The sequence below is a fragment of the Octopus sinensis genome, linkage group LG8 (genome assembly GCF_006345805.1).
Source record: "Octopus sinensis linkage group LG8, ASM634580v1, whole genome shotgun sequence".
NCBI classification, from domain to species: Eukaryota; Metazoa; Mollusca; class Cephalopoda; order Octopoda; family Octopodidae; genus Octopus; species Octopus sinensis.
Window position 1 is genome coordinate 16,189,660 of NC_043004.1, and position 20,054 is coordinate 16,209,713.

Sequence of the window (20,054 nt, forward strand, 5' to 3'; positions counted from 1 at the left end):
AATATATATGGCTCGTATACTCGGTTTCAAAATAGGACAAGCAATAAATTGTTGCATTTGACGTTTAGATATCATTGAAGTTTATGTATTGTGATACGAATGAAATTGTATGGTTATGGTCGGAAATGCCAATAAACAGGCATTTGGTCAAACTGATGGGTTTGTTAGCATTTAAAAACTTCAAAAGAGATACCTTCGAATTACAGAGGGAATGTGGAAACGACAGGAAATATATGGCCGAAATTTGAAGAAAATAATTATTCGTTTATGGTGTTTAGCTTAGATCAGTTATTTGGCGTAAGTACTGGTTTCCGTAGCCAAGGAGAAAGCTCTTATAACGAATTACAGAATGCTCTATCAATAAATGGAAGAACGTGTACGGCATTTTAAGCGAAAAATGTATATATGATTATATGGAATAAAAGTTTTGAAAAATAGAAGACTATAGCATTAGAAAGGTCTCTGGTTATTTCATAGAAGGTATAATTTAGAAATATCGGAAAATAACATAAACACTAGCCTACTAATGCAATCTAAAGATACCAGACAACTCTTGGAATTCCAACATACGATCTCTTTATATGAAAGGCGAACGGGATATTGTAGTATTACGGGGAATGGATAACAATAGAAAATTAATGATATTGCAATACCAAATATTGCTGAGACCAAAGTTTTGAGAAATAAAGACGAGAAATTTGAGAATATACACAATTTCAAACATGGTAGTGTCATTACATTATAACGGAAGTGAACAATATATACATGTGTGTGTATGTATGTGAGTGTGCTTGTGTGTATGTGCGCGTGTTTGTGCGCGTATGTCTCTGGGTCTGTGTGCCTATATGCTACTGTATACATGTATGCGTATATGTATATGTGTATATATGTACATATGTGTGTCTGCCGCTGTATGTTGTATCTTCTCTCATAGTGATCGGACAGGTGTAGAATTGATGTAACATGAAACAGTGAATTGGAAAAAAATGTTGCTAGATATCATAGCTAGTGTAGCAATAGTCACACTGGCCAAAATGACAAGAAATGTCCACATGATCTAAAAGTGAAAGTGAAAACCACACACACAGTCTCGCTGCATACTATGACTGAGTTTACTCAAACTCATTGTAAAAGCATGTCTACACACAATAGAACGCAAAAATATAAGCACATATGTATAAACATGAAGTGATAGATAGATAGATAGATAGATAGATAGATAGATAGATAGATAGATAGATAGATAGATAGATAGATAGATAGATAGATAGATAGATAGATAGACATTTCAAATTTCATAGATATAAAGAAATATACGATGGGGTATTCTCAAGTTTTATGGTTAACATTAAAGGCTTGGAGGCCCGACTTTCTGAGTTCTTTTATGGGGCTTACAAAAGTCCTAGTACCGCTGCAATAAGTGTGTGAATCTGAGTGGGGAATACGTTAAATAAAATCGTAATTAACTGATCCCTCGATATTTTTTTTACCCAAGGCCAGGAACTTTTTAATGCCCTCACCTATATATGCGGCCATGCTGAAGCACCGCCTTAAAGTGTTTTAGTCCAAAACTTCTACCCCAGGACTCATTCTTTGTAAGCGTGTTAATTATTCTATCGGCTAGTTTCCAGGGACAGAAACACACCACTATTGGTTATCAAGGGATGGTAGTAGGAGGAGTTTACGAAAAAAAAAAAAAAAAGGACGAAGACAGGTGGTGTACAAAACAAACAGATGTATTAGTATAACGCTCAGGAATAGAAAAAGTCTTTTACGTTTCGAGCCTACGCTCTTCTACAGAAAGGGACACAGGAAAAACAAGGACAGAAACAAGGAGAGAAAAAATAGGACAAGCATAGCTACAAAGACACACGCACACACATAAATATGTATATACATACACAACGGTCTTCTTTCAGTTTACGTATGTCAAATCTAATCACATTGCTTTGGTAGGCCCTAGGCTATAGTAGAAAACACTTGTCCAAGGCGCCATGGAGTGGAACTGAACATAGAACCATGTAGTTGGGAACCAGGCTTCTTACTATACAGACATGCCTATATATATTGTTGAGGTTTAATTGAATCTTAATATTTCGCTCCCTCTACGATATCAGAGACGTCTTTTTGCATTGGCCAAAATATTTCATGGAGATATTTCAAGATTCATCTTCGTTTTTGATCAAAGAACTGTAATTTTCTTCCTAATGTGCAGAGAATTGGATTCTGTGCAGATCTTTGGCTTCTTTTCAGTATTTCCAGCATTGCCCCTTGCAAATCGATACACGCAAAAGCACCCGTATATATTGTTAACGTTCCTCCTCACGTCCTACAGAGCTGCCATCGTGTTCTTAATGCTTCTGCCTCATGTTAAATTGGTTATGTGAGGTTCACCACCACTGTGATGCTTAGCTATCTTCTGTATATAGTAACTATCTCTTTCTCATCATGTAGCACAACTTCAACTCTAACTGTTTCATATACGTTCGGAACCAATCAGATAATTAATGAAATATTCCGAAACCATAACTACGCTGTAAGCGTTATACACAATCCGAAGAATTACTACATTCTTCGGACTGCCAACTAATGATTACATTCTGTTGAAGACAAACTGTCACAAAACAATCAAAAGAATTTCAGAAATAGAACTTGAAACAACAAAACAAATCTCTTTACAAAACAAACTTCTGCTGTACTGAAATACAATTTTTTTTATTTCCTTAATAGTTGTCGTTTACCAATTTTTATGCATTATATTTTATTAAACCGACACGAAACTAGAAGACAATTCCTGGTTTGCTTTGAACCCGTAAACACATGGTTTCGGAAGAAGAAGAAGAAGAAGAAGAAGAAGAAGAAGAAGAAGAAGAAGAAGAAGAAGAAGAAGAAGAAGAAGAAGAAGAAGAAGAAAAAAGGAAGGAAGAAAAGTGCGCTAACAAATCCGCTTTTAAATATTTTAGATATCTATTTCAAACCCTAACCCTAAATGACGCAGAAAATAAGTAAACAAAAATATAAAAAAAGCAACTGTTTTTATTGGGTATAATTATCCATCTGCTGATTTTCTGGTACTGTTATTGATGTATCCCGTATGTTGATGCTTATTTCTTTGTATTTTAAGCCGTTTATACCGTGAAATATTGCACTGATATCTCAAAGTAATTATTTAATTAGAAATCTTTTGAAATTTGTTTTTAAGCAGAATTCTCAAATGGAAAACAAGCATAATATTTCATCAAGAACATTTATAAAGAACAGCTGTAATAAAACCAAAAACATTGAAGTCTGAAACATATTAAATGCATTTTGGTGCAGAGACAACTATCAATTTACATTAATAAATGAATAAATGTTTGATCGTTTCTTCCCTTTCTTCGCTAATTGTATAATCACTAAGAAGAACGCGGAAAACATGATAGAGGATTAGGTAAATAAGACATTGAAAAATGAGCAGAGAATCAAGGAGAATGAAGAAAGATTACTGGGAAAATGCAACACATAACATGAAAAAGATGTTGCCAGCATCATTTTCATCGGATCTGAGTCAGAAGTATGTGATTGTTTTGCTGCAGTACTTTAGTCTACGGGGGATTGTCATGTTAGTCACAGATTATAATCTCTCCAAGGCTAGTAATTAGAGATAACTGAGATAAATTAGTGCTATTATTGTTTAAATTCCATTGCTGAAAGTTAACAGTTTGATGTAAACACCAGGGATGCGGATGATATTGTTTACTGTAATGGTAACAATATCCAAACAGCTGTTACTATTGTGATACTGTGGATGTTTGCGGCGGGGAGAATGAGAATTACTAGCAATTGTCTGTTAGTCATTGCTCAGAATCGACTACTCCCAAGTTGTAAACGTTGACAGAAACGCGTTAGTGTGTAGCACTCATAGACTCTAAACAAAAATGGAGTCACTCTGCTTACTCAGAATCTATGGGTTCAGTCATTTGTTAAGGTTGTTCTACATTAATAGGTATAAATGTAACAATGAGTATGCTTATATGTGTGTATGTGTGTTTACGTGCGGGCGTCTGTCTACCTCGTTCTCTTTGTCAGCCTGTGTTTGCAAATATGTGTGCGTGTGTGTGTGAATAGGCTCAGGAGTGTCTGTGTGGTAAGAAGCTTAGTTCCCAACCACATGGTTCCGGGTTCAGTCCACTGAATGTAATACCGTTAATTATATATTATATATATATATATAATACATGCTTCATCTATAGCAACTAAACCGGATCTTTTCGGTTTGAACGGCAGTTTTTAACATAATTTCTAGGTAACTAAAATATTTTAAACTTCGAATACTGGTAGAATGTGTTTATAAAACATCTTTTTCTCTTGGCTTTATTGAGAAAATTCTATAGTTTGTAAGATATTTGTTGTTTTCTTTTCTTCAATTTCTGCAATTTTAATCAATCAATGACGTGAAATTGAGGTGAAAACATTCTGTGCCGTGTGAATATGTCCCTCGTTTAAGAAACAGATTGAGTTTATTTACATTTGTGAAGAAAAAAATATACCCTTCCCCCCACCCCTGACCCTAACCCTAAAACAGATTGAAATGCAATAGACCGATACTGCGGTCATAATTATGGGTGACAATTTCATGACACCGCTAGAAAAACTGCCGTTCAAACCGAAAAGATCCACTAACCCTAAACAATTCAGTGACAAAAGATGGGCCGAACCACTGGGAAATAAACACGACATCAATATTAACATGCGAACCTGAGTTAGCCAATTGCCCACTCATCACTTGCAGCCAATTTTAATGTAGAGATAATTTTAGTCTTGTATATATATTAACAATTTTGTAAGCAAACCTGTAGGCGGTAACTTACAGAGAAGAATGAAAAAGACTTATGAGTGTCGCACCTCTCCGTAATTTACAGCCTTCGGGTTTATTTACAAATTTATAAATATATATATTAAAATTGGGTGAAATAAATGGGTGGGCAATGTTGCTGTATTGCATGCGTACAGAGCCGTGTAAGCATTGGTGTCATGTTCAATTTCTAGTGGTTTGTGCCATCTTTTTTCAGCAAATTATTTAGGTTTAGTCGCTTTAACTGGAACATATCTAATTATATAAATATATAATTCTAGTTATTACAAAGGACCTATGTATGTCGCTCTGCTCCGTAATTTACCGCCTTCAGCTTAGCTTACAAATTTATATATATATGACTGAAAAAAGTAAAGGAACAAAAGAATATATACAGAGAGAAAGAGAGATTCGCAGACACACACACACACATACATACACACACACACACATATATATATATATATAATTAAGCAAAGTAGCTACTCCTAAAATCTCAAGACGTGATAGAGTAGTAACGTTTACTAAAAAGTAGAGCGAGTTGCCACATCGAAGTGGCAGCTGAATATTACAACTAGTTTAACCCCGAATAGATTCTCCGCCAGCTAGATTCCTGACGGATGCAGAACGTTGCATCGGAAACCAGCCGGCGGAGAAAGTGCCTGGGGTTAAACTAGTAGTAACATTCTCCTGTCACTTTGACGTGGCTACTCGCTCTGCTATATAATTAAGATTCGGTGGAATTAGGTACTTAAATTGAGGCACCAAGCCAGTTCGGTATAACCCTTGCAGTTCGAAGTTAGGTGAACAACATGCAAATAAATAACAAATGCCTTGATACCTGGACATCTGTATTACGTATTTGCATATATATATATAAACATTACTGTCACAACCTGGGACTTAGAAGACTGCTTAAATGAAAGAAAGTATACTACTACCTTAATATTTGATATTCAATATTTCATCTATTCAATAAGACAATTAATACTTCATTTCATCTTACTATATATATTATTTATACTATATATTCTATATTCTACATTAATATTATAAAGAATATAAATAAAACACAAAAAAACAGAGTTGGAATTCCTTTGAATAATATATATATATATATACATTTAAACACATAAGTGGTATCCTTCATAGGATTCCTTTCACGATAGAAGGAACAGCTAAAGTCCAAACCATTATTAGGGTTAAAAACATGAATGGAATGAAAAATTAAAACATTTACCATCTATTTTCTGGACCATGGTTTCTGACTTTTTTTAGAAATAAAATAATTTGCTAGGCGAAGTTTTCATCAACAGGTACGCCCAGATTAAACACATAAGTACGACGCAAATCAAGCATGTGCCATTTGCTTATACATTATATTTTCCAAATCCACCGCGCAAGCGCAGTTTTATTTTACAAGGATTCAGTAACCAAAAATAAGTGAATATATTGCGCCGGCAAATACATTCATCAGACGGATGCATTTAGTGAAATGAGATTCGCAGATGCCTGTGTGAAGATGCCTTTCGCTGAATTTGCCTCTTATAGTGATATTGTAAATTATTTCCCTCAGTAACAGGAGCTTTATTATTATTCACCACTTTTCTCGTTTACAACCAATTGCTCTCCGCCGTGTATTTTTACACAATATAATGTATTAGTATAGGGTAGATAGGAGAAGACAAGCGTCTAGATTTATATTGTTTTCTACTCTAGGCACAAGGCCCGAAATTTTGGGGGAGGTGGGTACGAAACTGGTACTTAATTTTTCGACCCAGAAAGGTTGAAAGACAAAGTCGACCTCGGTAGAATGTAGCGACGGGCCAAATACCTATTTCTTTACTATCCACAAGGGGCTAAACATAGAGGGGATAAACAAGGACAGACATAAGTATTAAGTCGATTACATCGACCCCAGCGCGTAACTGGTACTTAATTTATCGACCCCGAAAGGATGAAAGGCAAAGTCGACCTCGGCGGCATTTGAACTCAGAATGTAACGAGAGACGAAATACCGCAAAGCATTTCGCCCGGCGTGCTAACGTTTCTGCCAGCTCGCCGACTTTGTCTGGATTTATATTGTGGATTTGGGAGGTTGTTGATACATAAAGAAAATATAGATTGAATAATAATCTTCCGATTTACAGTTAAGTTTTGTAGTAATTGTTCATGTTAAGTTGTGATTGGGATTTATCAAGTGATTAGAGTTTAGTCAATAATTAATTAATTTTAGCATGCCTTAATTGCCAATTACAACACCATCTGGATGCGTAGTCGGCAATTACTATGTGATCAATTACTTTTTTCCTGGGGAAATTATTCATATGACAATAAGAGCTTAAGGCATTGAGTTGTAATAAATCGCTTAGTTTACAATTTATACTTCTGTGACAAGCAGAGGCGCTATCTATTTCAGCCATTATGAATAATATGGCTGCAGTTTGAACGAGCCTTTCAAGATACTTATGATACTCTTTATATTAATATATAAAGACTCCAGAGATAGTGTTGATCATATCTCTAGCTGTAAAGGAGCGAGCGGCGGCCATTACATCTAATTCAACATATATTTTACCTTGAATCCTATATGATTCATTAGAATAGTAGCGGCAAAAGGTGTATTTGCTTCATGACAAAGTAAATAACTTGGGCAATTACATGGAAATTACACACTGGGGATTTATCATTATACATCTTTTATAAGGTCCTTCATTTCTACAGTTTTGTACGTTTGCCTACTAAGAACCTTCTATCGAGTGTTTCATACTTTACTCCCTATATATACGCAAACACACACACACACACACACACACACACACACACACACACACGCGCGCGCGCGCGCATACATATACATACACACATGCATGCATGCATACATACATACATACATACATACATACATACATACATACATACATACATACATATATATATATATTATATATTATATATATATATATAAATATATAAATTAGCTGTGAAAGATTTCAGAACATTTATAAATAAAAGATCTTCCAGCTGTTTCCAGAATATTTTATATATCCCTTCATCGGAGACGGTGTGAGAAGATGGTTAAGCAATAGTTATTCTAGATAAGATATGGAATACAGAGTGAAGTGGAGGAATGAAAATAGACGGGAGATATGCAGGGATATTGTATCTTCAGTTCCATAATTTAGGCAGAATTGTATACATATAAGAGTATCTCTCAGCATATCTTTCACAACTCTAAGTATCTTACTCACCTCCTTCACTTTATATCCTATTTCCTCAGCCAAAGCCCCCATCCGTCGTCACATGTGATACCAGATACTTAAGAACACTCAATTCCTCTAACATCTCACCATTTATACATCCTACCAGCCATTCCATCTCATCACCTTACTCTTAGTTACATTCACTTTCAGTTTCCTCCTTTCATACACTCTTCCACACCCTACCACCATCTCCTCAGTTGCTCTTCCGAATCCACCACCAGTGCTGCATATCATCAGCAAACAACAACTGAATCACCTGCCATTTCTCTCCATTTTCTCCCACTATCCACCTACCGAATGTTCTAGCATTTACCTCTCTCAAAACACCGTACATACATAAATTAAACAGCCTTGGAGACATCACAAAACACTGTTTAAACCTTACCTTCACATCAAACTACTCACTTACTTCACCACCCACCCTATCGCACGCCCTACTTTCTATATAAAAAAAACTCTCTACAGCTCTCAACAATCTACCATCTACTCTATATAACCGCAATACCTGCCACATTGCATCTCTATCTACACGGTCATATACATTCTCTAGGTCCATAAAGGTTCAATACACCTCCCTCCTTTTGCCAAAATCTTTCTACATATCTACCTTACTACAAATATTTGATCTGCATAATCCCTTCCACTCCTAAGACTGCACTGCTCCTCCTCAAGTACACTCTCTGTCTGGTTCCTTACAGTTACAATCAAAATTCTCCTATACAATTTACCAACCACACACAACAGACTTATACCCCTAAAATTTCCACACTCACAGTTATTCCCTTGTACAGTGGCACTATACACGCACTGCACCAGTCCTCTTCCAACCATATAGCAAACATCCATAAGCCTCATCAAACATTCAATCACTGTAACTGCTCATTTCTTTAGGCATTCCAGTGTACACCCATCCCTACCTGGCGCCTTACGGTTTGCCAGGTTCCGCAAGGATTTCCTCACCCTCCGCCCTTCCAATTGCACTGTAGTTCCAGTCCCCAAACAGCAGGCATCCTTCTCTCTCCTCCTAAAGCCACTACACTTGCATACCTAACAACCTCCACATTTAACAGCTCATTAAAATACTCTGCATATTTCCTTTGAACATCCTTACTTCCTTTTAACAAATCTCCATTTACAACTTTCACCCATTCTTCCCATCTTCCAACCACCTTTCTTACCCTTTGTACTTCTTTCCTAAACATCATTTTTATTTCTTACAATATTTTCACTCAACTTTTCTCCGAATCTTTTACTCGCCTCCCATTTCGCCACCATCAACACTCTCTTTACACTCATCTTCCCTTCTCTGTAGCGATCATAAACCTCCCCATCTCTTTTCTGCAACAACTCTTCAAAGGCCCTTTTCTTCTCTGCCAACAGATCACTTACCTGCTCATTACACCACTCCCTACCATTCCAACCACTCCTGTGCCACATACCTCAGAGGTACATACCCTTCGGAGCGAAAGGATTAGGAATCCATTCCTCCTAGTTACTTCATATTCCTAAAAAGACAACAAATAAAATCCAAATAAACACACGCACTATATATTTTTCTTTACTCGTGTATTACTGTCCTTATCCTAACCCATGTCCATTGTCCGGAAATGCGAGAGCACAAACGAGCAGGAAAAGTGTTTCTGAAGAGGTCACAGGTGTGTGATGAAAGAATCCTGGACAAGGGACATGAGTTAAATTAAAAACCGTAACAAACGAGTGAAGAACTAATATATAGTGCGTGTGTTTATTTGACCAAAAAATGACCGTCTCAAAATACAATATCACTAGTCAAGAACAAAAGTGAACACATCCCACACAGAGGAAGAAATAAAGATCTTGACGAATTCTGTAACCACATTGAGAACTTTCCCTACCATACTATACATAAACAGAAAGTTAACTCAAATTTTAACACTACACAATGGAAAGAACTGATAGAACTTCAAAATGATGAGGATATAACCATTAAGGAAGCAGACAAGGGAAATGCAGTTGTAATAATGGATACGTCATACTACAGAAATCTTGTAATTCCCTTGCTTGATGACGACCTACATTATGAAAAAATTACCAACTACACCCCACAAAAAATAATGAAAACTCTATCTTCACTAATTAAAACCCATGAAAAGGAACTAACAACCAAAGAGATTGACTTTCTAACAAACTTTAAATGCAAACCTAGCCTTTTCTATGGTCTGCCAAAAATTCATAAAAGTCAAATTATAAATGAAACCATTAAAAAATCACCAAAGTCATACATACACACACCTAACCCGGGGGACCTAAAACTACGACCCATTGTAGCTGGCCCAACCTGTGAAACACACAGACTAAGTCTATTTATGGACATCCTCCTGAAACCCTTCCTTAAACATATCGATAGCCATATCAGAGATGACTTAGATATGTTAAACCACCTTCCAAAAAAACCAAGGGAGAAACAATCCTGGTTTCATTTGATGTAGTTAACTTATATACCAGTATACCTCATAATTATGGACTAGAGGCAATACAGTTCTGGCTGGACCAATTTCTGGAAGAAATACCAAAAAGGATCAGTAAAGAATTCATTACTAAATCAATTGAATTCATCCTACACAATAACCACTTCATGTTTGACAATACATTTTGCCGTCAAAAATCCGGAATTGCTATGGGTACAAGGGCAGCACCAGTCATTGCGAACCTAACAATGGGCTACATGGAAATAATCATTTACCAGGAATCTTTATCAATCTTTGGAAACTCCCTTTCTCAATACATAAAAGAGAATTGGAAACGATTCCTAGACGATTGTTTTATACTCTGGAATGAAAACACAGATAAACTCCTAAAATTTAAAAACCTATTGAACAGCATAAACCCAAATATACAGTTCACAATGGAATACAACCAAAAGGAGCTCCCGTTCTTGGATATACTAATTAAAAAAATTAACCTTAAAATAGAAACAGACATTTTTTACAAAGCCACAGACGCCAAACAATACCTTCTTTTTAATTCATGCCACCCAAGACACACTAAAACAAACATCCCCTTCAACCTTGCAAGAAGGATATGCACAATAGTGTCAGAACAAAATACCAGGAACTTTAGACTGCAAGAACTCAAAAACACCCTAATTGACAGACGTTACCCAACTCAACACATAGAGGATGTGATCAGACGTGCAACAGAAATCAACATAGAAACTTTAAGAAAAGTTCAACACAACAACACACCTTCCCCGAAAATACTACCTTACATATCTACATACAACCCCAGAAACAAAGAAGCCTTCACCATCATCACCCAGAATTTACCAATACTTCATAAGGACCCCAAATTAAAGGAAATTCTAAACATACACCAAATCATTAAAAGCTACAAACAACCCAAATCACTTAAAAAGATTCTCACAAAGGCAAAATTGCCTTCTGAAATTACGGATGCAAAAGTAAAAAAATGTGGTAGATCGAACTGTGCAACATGTCCAAACCTGCTAGAAGGATCAGAATTCCTCTTTAAAGAGGGACAGAAATTCAAGATCAAATCTAACTTTACTTGTGCCTCTGAAAACATAATTTATGTCATAAAATGCTCGGGCTGCCACCAAGACTACGTGGGATCCACGGGACTATCACTCAGACGTAGATGCACACTGCATCGACAACAGATTGCATTCCCAGAATACAGAATGATACCTTTTAGTGAGCACATTGAGAAATGCGCAAAGCAACTACTACCACAATTTTTAATCTTTCCATTTTACCAATGTGCTATCGGATCATCAACACAAATTAGACTAAACAAGGAAACATTCTTCATTGAAAAGTACAAGCCCAGACTTAACCATCCCAACATACTGATACAGAGAAATTCACACCAAGGGAAAGGAAACATTTTTAAGCGATTATCTCCCTTACACCGGAAGAAATCACTCATTGCCTCCCCTTATTTAGAACTCTTTTGAGCATAAACATAACAATAACTCTATTCAACATAAAAGCTAAATGCGAAACCGGTCTTTCTTCAAAACTATGTCATTATAAGAGGAAAAATTTTTTTTTAATATTCTTCAGACATATTGACGCAAATATATATTTTTTAACATTTAAGCCTTCTGTATTTTTTTCACTTTTTACAATTTTCTCTCTCTCTCTCTCTCTCTCTATATATATATATATATATATATATATATATATATATATTATATATATATTAAATTAGAGATAAAACCATTATTAGGCAAATCATACAATCAAAAACTTAAGCCAATACATAAGATTAATTAATTTATATTATTTTAAATATATATCGAAATTATTAAAAAAAGATATTAGTATAACACTACGATCGTTTCATGGCTGTCCAATTTGTAAAAATTCGAGTTACAGTCATTCTTCAGGTGATTGAAATATCAGACTCTATATTCAATAAACCATTAAATATTTATTAAAAATATATTTAGTAATAAAATATTTAGTAATAAAATGAACAACTATATATAATCCAACTATAATTAAAAGCAGAACCTAAATAACTAAAATAAACTAATATAATAAGTACTGCAAATCACCTGGTATATTTATAATACTATTACATAATACTATTACATATATATATATATATATATATATATATATATATATTATATATATATATATATATATATATATATATACAGTATATATATATACACACAAACATAATATGTGTGTGTGTGTACGGGGGTTGGACAAAATAATGGAAACACCTAGCATCATAGGATCATAATTTTGAGATATCTATAAAACCGTCAAATGTTTGTTAAATTTTTTATTTTCTTTGATTTATTATTAGTGTTTCATAATATGTTTTGCTAAAATTGCTATTTCTTTTCAGATATCATCAGAAAACGTAATTGAAATTCATTAAAATGACAAATCTATCAGACTTTCAAAGAGGTCAAATTGTTGGTGCTGGTATGTCAGGCGCTAGCGCGTAACGAAAATAGCCGAAGTGTTTGATGAATCAAGAACTAATGTTTCGAATGTAATGACAGCATTTGAGAAAGAGGGAAGAAATCTCCGGAAGAAAACCCAAACTTTTAGATAGGGACCGTCAGACTCTTCACGATTTGTTAGAAAGGATCAACAAGTACAGCACCGCAAATTACTGCAGAGCTTAATGACCACCTCGAGAACCTAGCTTCCACAAAAACTGCTCTCCGGGAGCTGCACAAAGCCGGATTCTACGAAAGGGCTGCAATCAGAAAACTACTACTTTCAAAAACAAACATTGCAAAGCGTTTAGAGTGAAGTAAATACCTACAGAATTAGTCCCTAGGGCAGTGGAAGAATGTTATGTTCTCAGACGAATCATCCTTTGCCTTATTTCCGACCACCGGCCGAGTATACGTGTGGAGACAATCAAAAGAAGCATTTGACTCAGACTGCCTTCTCCCAACTGTTAAATATGGAGGAGGATCTGTGATGATCTGGGGGACTATATCTTAGAAATCCTCCGGCCCAATGCCCTCCCCCCTTCATGACAGAAGTAACAGTCAAGACTATTTAAGCATTTTATCTGAGCAAATTCATCCTATGCTCGCGGGACTGTTTCCGGAGGGAAACGCAATCTCTCAGGATGATAATGCACCGATTCACACAGCTAAAGTGGTACTGAATGGCATGAGGAAATTTCTAGTGAAGTTGAACATCTTATCTGGCCACCACCGTTCACAGATCTCAATATTATTGAACATTTATGGTGCATTTAAAAAAAAAAACAAGCAATGAGTTGATATCCTCCACCATCATCACTACAAGAACTGGAGATTGTTTTAGCTGAAGAATGGACAAACATTTCTTTGGAAACAATTCAAACTTTGTACGAGTCCTTACCTGGTATAATTCAAGCTTTAATTACAGACAAAGGCGTTCTTATCCCACATTAAAATTAATTTGTTTGAAAATTTAAGGTGTTTCCATTATTTTGCCCAACCCCTGAATATATTGGCTCCTTAGGTCTTGCCAGACGGTCTAAGCAGCAGGGAATGTCTTCAGTACTCATGTTCTTTTTCCTTATGTTTACTAAACAAGTTCTGCTATAAAATCTGCAAGCATGTAAGTTACTGTAAGACTGCGGTAGGTTGACTTTCTCTCTTCGGCTTTCTGCTTCTACGGCCACGATCTTTTCTTCCTCAAGCCGTTCAACTCCCTTATTCACTGAGGTTTTCCATGCCGTTCTCTTCTCAGCCAAACTTTCCCAAGCCTTTACTCTCATGTGGTACTTGGTAAGGCTGCTCTTGCATGTGTCCTCAAATCTCAGGTTTGGTCGTCTTCTGGATCTGCTACCCTGAGCGAACTCGCTTATATTTTTCCATATATGTGCTATATATATATATATTATATATATATATATATATATATATATATATATATATATATATATATATATGCGCGTGTGTGTGTGTGTGTGTGTGTATGTGTGTCTGTGTGTGTCTGTGTGTCTGTCTGTGTCTTGTGTACGTGTGTAATGCGCGCGCGTATGTATGTATGTGTGTATGCATTGAAAAATAAGAATAAAAATATGTTTAGAGAACTTTATCATGGAAAACAGAAAGACAATCAGTATGATTTTTAACTTGGCAGCTACTGATTTCGGTTGTTTAAGCCAATGACTGCATGCTTCAGTAAAATGAGAAAACAACTTAAATATATTAAGTTAAACTTTCACAATATTATTTTTGCAAGTCACATTTTTTGGCATACAAATTACACGGTGCTGTATCTTGTTTCCTCCCAATCAATGCTAGTTCGTAGAGGCAGCCGGTTTCTAAAGGCGACGGTAGCCACTTCTATTAGTGGTAGGAAGAAAAATAGTAGCTGTAGCATAGTTTTGTGATGATTGTTGCCTCCCTCGGTTGATGAAAGTAGTAGCAGTTGGTTTTGCTGGTAGTTGTGGTAAAAGAAGGCTAGTAGTAGTAGTAGTAGTAGTAGCGGCAGCAGTAACACTTAGTGCTCCCTGCTTCTAGTAGCAGTGGTGCTGTCTCGTAGCTGTTTTCCATGTATTGCTTGAGGAATAATTCATGAGCGGTTTTTTTTTTTGTTTTCAAATTTAAAAATACACGCAGAAATAAAACACATTGGCAAAATGTTTTTTGCTATTTAAAAGATCATTTTTTGTTCTATAAGGTATATTTTTGTATATTTTCAGATGATTAAAATGGAATGTCAAGTAGGCAAAACTGAGCATTTTCGACAGCATTTGCTTTTTGCACTTAATCGAGGTATTAAGGCCGCCGAACCTGCTCGTGAGTTCTGTGCTATATATCGAAAAGAAGCAATGCCTCAAAGTACCACCCACCATTGGTTTTCGCGCATCAAAAATGGGAATTTTTACCTCAAGTACAGATCACATTTGAGTTCGATGAAGAGCGGTCGACAAAGTGAGTTCGAAAATCCACGTCAAATGACCAGAGAATTGGTGAAGTAGATGGATTTTGATAAAAAAAAATCTGTGGTGAACCACCATCATCTAATGGGCAAGGCTCAGAAACTCGGCGCTTGGGTGCCACGCACTTTGAGCACAAACAACAAAAATCGACGCTCCACAATCGCCGCCAATTTGCTCGCGTGACATCGCACAACACATTGTCATAAACAACGTTTTCCTTAGCGCACTGTCACTGAGAGGAAATATTGTACCTTTACGTCAAAATGAGGCAGCGAAAAGAATGGCTCAGCCCCGACAAACAAGCGACACCACGAGCAAAACAAGACCTTTATACTCGAAAGTTCATGTTGTGTGTATGGTGGGACTGGGAAAGCATAATTCATTATGAACTGCTTGAGAGCAACCAACCATTAAATGCGGAGCTCTACGTTCAAACACTGCATCGACTCAACGAAGTAATTCAGCAAAAAAGCCCGAATAGGCGAATTGGCGTTCTTCTGTAACAAAACATTGCGCGTTCTCACATCGCCATTACGACCAAATCCGCAATTCTAGTCGAATGGGAAGTATTGCCTCATCGTCCATATTCTTCAGCTACGTGGAATTGAGGGCTTGTTTGCACGAATGCTTTCAGTCAAGACCGGGAGATTTTCGTCGCCGAGACATCGAAAAACTTAATGAACAACAGGAAGAAGTCGTAATCAACAACGGAGAGTATATTATTGATTGATTTGTTGTAAATCTTTTATTTGAAATAAATTTAAGAAAAACGCTCATGAATTATTCCTCAGCCCAATACATTGTAGTTTGTAAAATCTACGACCTACCAGTAATCTTATAGTAGATTCCAATCTACAACACAAGTAAGTAATTGTAATGTTGTCCTCATCATGTGTAGCAGTACTGTCGGCGTTATTTGTTGTTGTCTCCCTTCCTCTGCCGGAGAAAAGCACAAGTGGCTGGGGATTGATAGTGAAAAATGTTTCTTTGTTAGTGTGTTGAGCTGCCATCAAACCTACCAAGGTGAAGAAAATGACAAATTTTGATTCTTTATTTCTTGTACAGGTGTCTAAATGATTATTGGCTCCTATTTTTCTGTATTCCAGTATTTCCTGAATACTAAATTTTTGCGCTCATATCGATTAAGGATGATGTGTAACTCATGGAAAAATAGTGTGTCCCTCCCAGTTTTTAGAGCTTTATGTCACATATGTTTATATCAGATACTATTGTACAAAACCATGTTGCTGGGTTATACCTCCGATTGCACGAACTGAATGAAAAATAATGCTTGTATTTCGAAATATTATAATAAGTCTCCGTTTATATTAGTATTTTGACTTTCGCCAGAAGGATGTCCAAAATTGAGAGTTGCTTAAGGGAGTATATTCCATGGTGAATTGAATATTTTCATTAATTCCATTGAGAAATGCTTCGAACTTTATTAGCTTTTGTATGATTGCATTCCACATATTGAAGCAATCATTACGATGCTTTTTCCAGTTTTGTTGAATGTATTTGAAGAGTTTATATATAATTTATACACACAAACACACACACACACATACACACACACACACACACACACACACACATATAATATATATATATATATATATATATATATATATATATATATTATATATATATATATATATATATACGCGCACACACAAACGCACAAACGCACACACACGCTCACACATATAAGTTGTGTGTGTATCTGCGTGCATAGACGTAACAATGTATACGCTTCCGCTTAATTATTTTACCTTTTACTGGAACTCCGAATATAGTAAGTTACCTAATATGCGTTTATTTCCACACTTGTGTGTCAAGGTAAAACAATGAATTAGATCAATTTGAGTTTGTAAACATCTGAGATACCATTCGTTTCACCTATTTGTGGCATATTTTAGGCCGTCATTTATATATCCTAGCTATTATATATACACCTTTCCATATATGGTTGTGTGTATGTATCTGCTTTTCGCATTGTGAAAGTAGGTCTTTTTGTTTTTGTATATATATATATATATATATAACCTTTTTAAGAAACTATTTCAGCTAAGTATTAAGACAGTTTATGAGAATGTTATTGTTCAATTATAATCTATTTACTGTGCAGTTATGGCTTAAATCAACAATGGTGCGTATCAAACCGTTTTTCTCTGTGACCAGGAAACGTAATGGGAAACGCTAAAAACTAGATTTATTCTTCAAGCTCTTACCCATAGAATTTGTAAACATTAGAAGTTAGATCAGATTTATTTCGTAAAAGGTGGCGTTTTAAAAGATATCATAATTCAGGTACTGGGTACTGCATTCATTGACTTCAATGATTGCCAGAAAACATTACTTTATATATGATCATTAATTTTCATTATAAAAACATTAGATTTTATGCTATGAGAATGAGTTTTAGAAATTAATATTCAAATTAATTCATTCTCGTTTGCAATTGTACTTCCTTCATAAAGTATATTTCCTTTGCCCAAATGTAATTATCATGCGTGATTTTACTTTCAACTGTCGTATTTACGATTGCCAATGGCAATTCTTTTAAAATCACAATTGGCTGCACTCACGAAACTTCTGTATATCATAAAAAGTCAACAATAAGAACATCCAGCAAATACATTTTCTTATGCAGCGTCGTAAATTTCGTTTTCATTTTCTATTATTCACATTTTTAGTGATGTAGACACGCTGAATAGCCCGAGATGTTTCTCTTTGGGGGTACAATCAAACGATATAATAGTTTCGTATCGCAGAGAACATTTTTCGCATTATTATTATTATTATTATTATTATTATATTATTATTATTTATTATTATTATTATTATTATTTTTATTTTTATTGGTTTGTCCGGAAAGTTCGTGCCGATTTTTAAAGGAAAGAAAAAGGTCAATAAATACTTGCCATTACATTTTTAATCAACCAAAATGCGAACCATTTTGCTGCACAATGCGTCTCCGTCTTTCCTTTAGCTTGAAAATATCCTCTTCCCAGAATTGAGGTGGTTTCATGGCAAAGAATTCATCAAGGTATCTTTTTACGTCATCCAAGGAATTGAAATTTTCACCATTAAGACTATTCTGCAGACACCTGAATAAGTGGAAATCCGAAGGAGCAATATCTGGTGAATATGGAGGGTGAGGTAATACATCCCAGCCGAGCTGCAGCAATTTTTGTCTGGTTCCCAAAGCATCAAGTTCCGAAAATGAACTTTCTTATCTTCCAATTTAAAGGGTTACAGAATTAACACAGGTTATATGAACATAAACCTTCTTCCACGAAAAGATCGATTAAACTGTGCTCTAAAGGGTAGTCAAATCCTATTTTACGGACACAACCATGTTTTAAAATAAGTCGAAAGGTAAGCTACTATAAATCGGCATGAACTTTCCGGGCAACCCAACATTATTATTATTATTATTATTATTTATTATTATTATTATTATATTATTATTATTATTATTATTATTATTTTGCACAAAGCGTAGATACTGTGTTTTTAGTCTGTAAGAACATTTATCGTAAATTAGTGAAGTTTTAGTGGTCGTATTAAGTAATATTTTGGAAAACCAGTTTTGAATTACAAATAGCATTGCAACAGGATATTAGTTGAATCTCTACTCTGTTAAACAATTATAGTTTTACTTTCTAATACGTAACGACGTATTGTTTGTTCTACATTTTACAAAGGTAATCGTTAAAGCTCTTCTTCAACTCAGATCAACTCTAATCCAATAGACCCACGATCAAAGATATGCTTGATCATTCCCTCCACTTTTTGTAGACATTGTGTATTTGTAACTATATTATGTATGTTCTTCTGTGAGTGATTTCAGAGTAATTTTATAAGCTAATATTTCTGTCAGGATGAACGGTAGCATACAGGCTTTCCACGTTCATCTGTCAATGCAGTTTCCGATAATGTTCAAAGTAAATCTCAAATTACATATTTTAGTAATTTGAAGACGATTGCTATTGAGTTTATTGTTAATTTAACGTCATATTTTCAACTTCTCCGAGATGATAAGTTTGGGGAATGCGGAGAATGCAGTTTAACTTACTTACATCGCTACAAATTGGTATTTTCATTGCACGAAATTAAAACCATTCCGTTTCCTACAACTGTCTTTTAAAATAATGCTTAAATTACCTTATGTCATATTCACAGTAGTTAATTATGCTTTATGTAAATGTGTAATCGCGTAAAGATACGCTGTTGTGTTCACATATGTAGTCAACTGTCTTTTGAACGTAGGCATCAACAGAGCCACAAAGCAGACATTCTTAACAAAGTAGGCATTGTAGCAAACATTAATGAAGCCATGCCGTACTTTACTGGAACAACATCACCTGGAATAATTGCACATACCAAAATACAGGATAATCCAATTTGAAATGCCTTTCCCACAAGACCTACTCCGTCTGTCTCTGCTGAACTGTGACAAAATAGCAAGCACATCTTCCGTTTTAGTACTGGCAGACTATATCTGCAGTCTAGAAGAAATATGTTTGTCC